The 8179-nt window shown below is 42.6% G+C and overlaps 1 long non-coding RNA gene across 1 annotated transcript in view; it reads right to left on the bottom strand.

Moving 5' to 3' along the window:
* Nucleotides 1-5939: 5939 nt before the first annotated feature.
* LOC144682579 (uncharacterized) overlaps nt 5940-8179 on the bottom strand; it is a 101733-nt gene continuing 99493 nt past the window's right edge. The window contains exon 4 of the long non-coding RNA XR_013577079.1: nt 5940-6716. This is a non-coding gene — a long non-coding RNA (uncharacterized LOC144682579). The remainder of the gene's footprint in view (nt 6717-8179) is intronic.

Here is an 8179-nt window from a genome sequence, read left to right as displayed (position 1 = left end):
CTGTAAAGTGCTTTGAGATGTTCAGTGGTTGTGTAAGTGCTATTTATATGTAAGTCTTTCTTTTTTTTAATATAAATACTGTGGCCACAAGAGTGGGTGAGAGGCTGGGAATTCTGCGGTGAGTAACTAACTCACTTCCTGACTCCCCAAAGTCTGTCCACCATCTCCAAGACACAAGTCAGAGTGTGATGGAATACTCTCCACTTGCCCGTATGAGAGCAGCTTCAACAACACTCAAGAAGCTTGACACCATCCAAGACAAAGCAGCCCGCTTGATCAGCACCCCATCCACCACCTTCAAAATTCATTCCCTCCATCTACAATGTACCATCTTAGTGTACATCTACATGGTGCATTGTTGCAACTCAGCACCTTCCAAACCAATGACCTCTAGCACCTAGGAGGACAAGGGAAACAGACGCATTGGAACACCATCATTCCCTTCAAGCCACACAACATCCTGACCTGGAACTATATCGCTGTTCCTTTACTATCACTGGATCAAAATCCTGAAACCCCTTTCCAAACAGCACTGTGGATGTACAAATGCCATGTTGACTGCAGTGGTTCAAGAATGCGGCTCACCACCACCTCCTCACAATTAGGGATGGGTAATAAATGCTGGCCTTGCCAGTGTCGCTCACATCCCAAGAACAAATTAAAAAAAACATTTTCCCTTCTCTAACCAAAGGAACACAGAGGTTCTGATTGTATCCCCCTTATAATTCAGGGGAGTGCAGTGGTGTAGTGGTATTATCACTGGACTAGTGATCCAGAGATCCAGGGTAATGTCCTGGGGACCACCTTCCATGGCAGATGGTGGAATTTGAATTCAATAAAAATCTGGAATCGATTGTCGTAAAACCCTTCTGGTTCACTAATGTCCTTTAGGGAAGGAAATCTGCCATCCTTGCCTGGTCTGGCCTAGATGTTACCCCAGACCCACAGCAAAGTGGTTGACTCTTAAATGCCCTCTGAAATGGCCTAGCAAGCCACTCTGTTGTACCAAACTGGGTGTACCTACACCGTATGGACTGCAGCGATTCAAGCCACCACCTCCTCAAGGGCAATTAGGAATGGGCAATAAATGCCTAGCCAGTGATGCCCACGTCCCATGAATGAATAAAAAAAAAATATTTGCAGCCTCCATACCAATGGCCCAGACTGTGAACAGCTAAATCAGCACAGATCATATCTGGACCTTCTCTGGTCTGTATAACTCAGCTGCTCGTTAAATAAATTCACTGGATCTATTCATTTCCAGAATTGTTTTAAAATGTTCATGCTCCCATCTTTTAACCTCTTGAGGCATGTTGGCATTCAGCTGCCTCAACCTTCAAGGGCAAGTTAATGTCTGCACTGCAAAATAATAATTAACAATTAGAAGATGCCCAGTGTGCACATTGTCTTGGTAATTTACCTTGGTGAGAAAAGTAGTCCCAGAAGACCAGCTGTCTGGAGACGCCAATCTTCCATGTGCCATATCAGCTACTTCCCCATCCGTCAATTAAAACGTTAAACTGCCTACATGATAAAGATCGGAATTAAAAGTTAAAGGTTTTTCTCTTCTATCTGAAGTGTTCAATGCAATTGATGTTTCATTTGCACACAGAAACTGGAGTAGTACATTCAGCCCCTGGAGCCTATTCTGAATCTTTGGTCAATTGTACAATGAATGAAGAAGTATCCCAGAATTCATTGCCATGGTGGAAGCCTCCTACATTTCCAATGGAGGCCCTGACTATGTTGCTGATTATGTGTGGTCATGTGGACGTAGTACAGGACAAAGTGCAAGGTATTCTGGTAAAATTTAAAGATGGAAAAATTCTTGGCCACATGTAGAAGCACCAATGAGAGCTGGGCTGTGAGTGATTTGAGGGCTGGTGAACAGTATTTGCCTGGCTTCACACCCTGTCTACAGATAGTGGCAACCATGTTCAATGTTGTGTACTGTATCTACATAACATAGGAACGAAGGCAAGAGAAAGTGACATAGATTTAAGAAATCCATTTTCACCCCTCCACCATTGGCGGTCCTGCCTTCAGCTGTCCAAGTTGGCGAATGGGGTCATGAGAAATGAAATCACGTTAATCTCGTTATTGTCCTGGCAGTGGGAAGTAACTAATCACAAGATGAACTCCTGGCCTTGGATACTGATTGGCTGCCGCAGCTCTGATCAAATGTGCTGCGACATAACTACGCATCTAGGTGAAAAAGCCAGAGGTTTCCCAGAGTATCTTCATGGAATGGTGGCAAAGGGGGCAGATGTGGATTTAACACCGATGGAAGCCCAGTCACTGTGGGCCAGGATTATCATTATCATTCCTTCATATTTATATGATGTATCATATGTTGATCTATAAGATGCAAACTTTAATAAATATATACTGACTGTTAATATGCTGCTTTATTGCTGTCTTGTTTTGTTGGTGTCTAGGGTCATGTTAATTTTTAAGTGTTAAAATGGGTCGTTTTGGAAGATAGTTTGGCAAGTTCTAGTCTAGGACTTAAGCTCTAGAATTACCTCCCTAAACCTCTCCACCTCTCTGCCACCCTATGTGGCTTGCTATCAGATTTTGTTTGACAATGAACTATTGAAATACTTTGGGCGGTTTGCCTACATTAATGGTACTTTATAAATGCAAGTTGTTGTTGTTGAACCTAATGAGGTAACAACCAACTGTGCCATGTTCTAGGCAGTAGGCCTAGGGCAGCATACCTCAAAGTGTTGTCTCTCAGCATCCTGCATGGGTACAGCTTCAATAACACTTAACAAGTACCATATTCAGGACAAAGCAGCCTGCTTGATTGGCAGTTCAACCCCCACAGTAAACACGTGTTCCCTCCACTATGGCTGCCGTGTGTACCGTCTACAAGGTCCACTACAGCAACTCACCAAGGCTCCTTTGACAGCATCTTCCAAACACATGACCTCTACCAAGTCAAGAACGCCACTGCCTGCGAGTTCCCCTCAAAGTCACACGCCATCCTGACTTGGAACCATATTGGTGTTCATTCACTGCCACTGGGTTAAATCCCGAGAGTCCCTCCTTCACAGCACTGCGATTGTATCTTCACCACACAGAATGCAACATTTTAAGAAGGCAGCTCCCCATTACCTTCCCAAAGGCAACTAGGGTTAGGCAATAAATGCAGCCTTGTCAGCAACACCCACATCCTATGAATAAATAAAACAAGATTATTCTTTAATATCAGTAAAAGAGAACATCTGGTTATTATCATTTTGCTGTTTGTGGGAGCTTTCTGTGCATAGACCGGCTGCCATGTTTCTGACAGTGCAATAGTGACCACATTTCAAAAGTATTTAACTGGCCGTAAAGTTCTTTGTGTTGTCTTGAATTTGTGAACGGTGATTTATAAATGCCAACACTTTTTTCTTTGCATGTGGTGGTGGAGAGGGGTGTACCAGCTATTACCTAGCTTGCATCCAACATTTGTAGCTGTCTGTGTCTGAATGGGTATGATGGGCACTGGGGGGATGGTAGAGGACAGGGAAGAACAACATTAGTATTTGAGAGTGTATAACGGGGGCATTAGGACGAAATGAGACTGACTAAGTGGAGATGGTGTGGGGAAGTGGGACTTAATTAACAAAAACTTAGAGCTGAAGTCATCCATATTAAATGCACATGGGTATAAATGAAAAACCCTTTGGTTCTCTTTGTGAGTTAATGTTTGTATCTTGGAAACCAACATAAATTATTAACCGTCTCAGTTAGAGAGGGCCCAGATATCTTTCTCCAGTATTGTGCTGCTGGAATTGCAATGAGGACCCACTGGGCAATCGGCAGGAGAGGATGCTGCACCTGGTGAGATTGAGCAAGTTAGTGTCGCATGCATTATATCCCCTGCTGCCACTTTTACACATAATTAATGCTCTCCGAGAACCAGTGTCATAGTGTGACTGCTGCTGTTGGTGTACAGTTCATTAACTGATGTGTATCAGGCACACACCTTGGTCTGTTTATGGTGTGTGAGTAGATTGACAAGGCAGTCAGGAACCTGAGGTGTTTGCGATAAGGTTGAATTCATTAAATTCTTGTCATAATGGTTGCGTTTTAAAATTTCCTTCTCTCTCACTCCCCAAGCTCTTTGGAGAGGGCACAGTGGAGACTTGCATAAGAACATAGGGAATAGAAGGAGGAGTAGATCATACCGCCCATTGAGCAGGAAGGTAGAAGTTTGTAGATGAAAAGAAAGAGGTTGCATTTATATAGAACCTTTCATGATCTTGGCAAGTGCTAAACTGTTTTACAGCTAATCACAGAATCACAGAATGTTAATGGCACAGAATGGCCATTCGGCCCATCGTGTCTGCATCGGATCTCCAAATGAGCATTCTGACCTAGTGCCATTACTCTGCCTTTTTCCCGCACCCCTGCACATTGTTTCTATTCAAATAATCATCTAATGTCCCCTTGAATGCCTCAGTTGAACCACCACACTTCCAGGCAGTGCATTCCAGGCTCGAACCGCATGAAAACCGTGTGAAAAAGTTTGTTCTCACGTCACATTTGCTTCTTTTGCAAATCACTTTAAATCTGTGCGCTCTCATTCTTGATCCTTTTACGAGTGGGAACAGCTTCTCCCTATCAAGGCCTAGTAGCATCTGTGGAGAGAGAAACAGAGTTAACATTTCGAGTTCATATGACCCTTCTTCAGAGCTCTGAAGAAGGGTCATACGGACTAGAAACGTTAACCCTGTTTCTCTCTCCACAGATGCTGCTAGAACTGCTGAGCTTTTCCAGCATTTTCTGTTTTTGTTTCGGATTTTCAGCATCTGCAGTATTTTGCATTTATTCTCCCTACCTACTCTGTCCAGCTCCCTCATGATTTTGGACATCTCAATCAGATCTTCTCTTAGCCTTCAGTTCTCCAAGGAGAGCAGTCCCAACATCTTCAATCTATCTTTGTAACTGAAGTTTCTCATCCCTGGAACCATTCTTGTAAACCTCTTCTGCACTCTCTCCAATGTGTTCACATCCTTTCTATAATGTGGCGCCTCAGAATTGTACACAATATTCCAGCTGAGGTCTAGCGAGTGTCTTATATAAATTCAGCATAACCTCCTTGCTCTTGTACTCTATGCTACTATTAATAAAGCCCAGGGCACTATAAGCTTTATTAACTGCTCCCTCCACCTGCCCTGTCACCTTCAATGGTCTATGCACATATACACCCAAGTCTTTCTGCTCTTGCGCTCCTTTCAAAACTTCACCTCTTATTTTATATTGTCTGTCCATGTTCTTCCTACCAAAATGCATCACCTCACACTTCTCCGCATTGAACTTCATCTGCCACCTATCTGCCCACTCCTCCAACTTGTCCATGTCCTTTTGAAGTTGTAAACTGCCCCCCTCACAGTTTCTAACACTCCACTTGTATCATCCACTTTGAAATTGTCCCCTGCACACTAAGATCTATATCATTAATATATATCAGGAAAAGCAAGGGTTCCAATATGCTGGGGAATTTGATTACAAACCTCCCTCCAGCCAAAAAAATATCCATTGACCATTACTGTCTGCTTTCTATTTTTCAGCCAATTTTGTATCCATGTTGCTACTGCCCCTTTTATTCCATGAGCAATAACTTTTCTCACAAGTCTGTTATGTGGCACTGTATCAAATGCCTTTTGAAAGCCCATGTACACCACATCAACAGCATTACACTCACTGACCTTTTCTGTTGCCTCTTCAAAAAAACTCCAGCAAGTTAGTTAAACATAATTTCCCCTTTAGAAATCCATGCTGGCTCTTCCTTATCAACCCATATTTTTCCATGTGACTACTAATTCTATCCTGAATAATTGTTTCTAGAATCTTGCCCACCACTGAAGTACATTTTGAAGTGTTGTATTGTGGGAAAGCAATAGCAAGTTTCAGGCAGCAAGAACACACAAACACCAATGAGATAATTACCAGATAAGCTGTTTTAATGATGTTGATTGAGGGATGAATGTTGGTAGGACACTGGGGAGAATTATTCTGCTCTTCAAAATAGTATAATGGGATCTTTTACCCCCAACAGAAAGGGCCTCAGTTTAACATCTCATGTGAAAGACACACCTCGAACAATGAAGCAATGGAGTGTAAGTTCAGGTTATTTGCTTATACCTGTGGGATGGAACCTGAGCACACAACCTTCTGATTCATTGCTATATACTGATAGTCAGTGCTATATACTGTTGACTCATCAACTTCTCATTTATCTCCTTAATGCTTGTGGGAGATTGTTGTATGTAAATTGGATGTTACAATTGCCTGAAAAGCAACAATGACTGCATTTAAAAGTAATTAGTTGGCTCTACAGTGCTTTTCAATGTCCCGTGATTTCATACATTGTTTTTGTTCAAAGCATACAACAGAACCATCAAGAAGAACGAGACCCATGGTTCTCGTATAAATTAGCCCCATTTCTTCCTTTTCCAAATATTGTCCATACCCAGAGTCATCACCCAAAGACACGGGGTTGGGTTTCACATATACACTATTGACACTCAATTCTACTTCACACTATTGGTTTTTCAGTCCTCCATTGCTTCTGTGTTGCCAAACTTCTTGTTTGACATCCAGTCTTGGATAATTTGCAACTTCTTCCCGGTAAACATTGGGAAGACTGAAGCCTTCGACCCCCATCATAATCTCCTTATCCTCTCCGTCTATTGCATCCACCTGTTGGCAAACTCTAAGTCCTGTTTAGATAGAAAAGAGAGAAAAACTTTCACTTATATGGAGTCTATCATGACCTTGGGAAGTCCCAAAGCGCTTTATAGTACTTTTGAAGTGTAGTCACTGTTCCAATGTAGGAAACATTGCAACCAAGTTTTTCATAGCAAGCTCCCACAAATAGCAAATAATCCGGTTTTGTAGTATTGATTAAGGGATAAGTATTAGCAAATTAGCGGTAACACCAGGCTATGATCTCTATAGCCCCCAGGCAAAAATAAACTACATTTTCTAGCGAGTATCTCTCCATCTCTTCGTATTCCCTTTCTTTTCCCTTTCTCTCCTTTCCCTTACCTCCAGTTACCGACTAGTGAGTAAGCACAAACGTTTTTGCCTTTAACGCTGTGAACGGCAACTTTGAGATTGACATTACTGTAATGCACATGGGCAATGAGCGTCGCTATATCGCCGGTGTACGTGGGCATTTGAAGTGGCCGGGTTCTGATGGAAGAACTATCAACGTTCAGGAAGGAATGAGGCATGAGAAATTGCTCAGTCTTCATTCCATCCAGAGTTACAGCCCGACCCTAGGCAGTAAGGGTCGTGTAAGAATCGCTTCAGCCATTTGGTTGTCAATGTCTAAACTGTAATGTTGTTCCACATCTCTCGACCTATAAATATAGCAGTTGTCGCACTTTTGAAAGATAGTTTTTCGGTACGTTGAGTCTACCGTAGGCAGAATTAACATTAATATTTAAAAACTACAATTACAATTAGAAACTTCCTTCAGTACAGAACTTTGGCTGTTACGATCTGAATCCTGCGTGGAAAGCGAACCGAAGGACTATTGTTTAAGGGACAGGTTTAGAAACAAATATTTTACTGCAAAGAAAACGGCAACAGTTGCTTTCCGATTCCACAATACAAAGTGTAGTACAAATTCCCCACCCTCACCTCACTATCTGGCAACGTCTCCGTTTCCTAACCAGCCCCGCCCCTTTCTCTCCAAATCGACACCGCAATCGGATTAATAGTAATTTAAAAAAAAAATCAAGTATCTGTCCAGGGATGGAGATTAGATCCGTCTCAGGACTCGCAGCGTGAATTGGAGGTCATTTTTGCAGGCAATTGTTGGAAGAGCATACAAATGCCAGAGAGAGAGAGAGAGAGATAGAGAGAGGGATGGGGTGCTTTCTAGAACTTTAAACAAGTGACGGCCCGAGCAGCGACTCCTAAATCTTGGCCACACGTTGGAGTTAAAAGGCGCTAATATTGACCAGAACGGCCATGGTAGGTGCTATCCATGGTGCTGAAATTTGGATGCCGCTGTTCGCGGTGCTGAAAGCAGAAACACCGATCAACACTGCCGTTGGGAATGCACGTTTTACCTCGACAGCTCATGAGGAATACTCTCCCCTAATAAGTAAAGCGTGGAAGATGATGGATTAACCTTGGAGACAACATAGATTTTCCTTTCTTTCGTTTCAGT

The sequence above is a fragment of the Cetorhinus maximus genome, chromosome 7, assembly GCF_964194155.1.
Source record: "Cetorhinus maximus chromosome 7, sCetMax3.hap1.1, whole genome shotgun sequence".
NCBI lineage: Eukaryota > Metazoa > Chordata > Chondrichthyes > Lamniformes > Cetorhinidae > Cetorhinus > Cetorhinus maximus.
The sequence above is the reverse complement of the archived record's forward strand: the minus strand, read 5'-3'. Positions and strand labels throughout refer to the sequence as shown.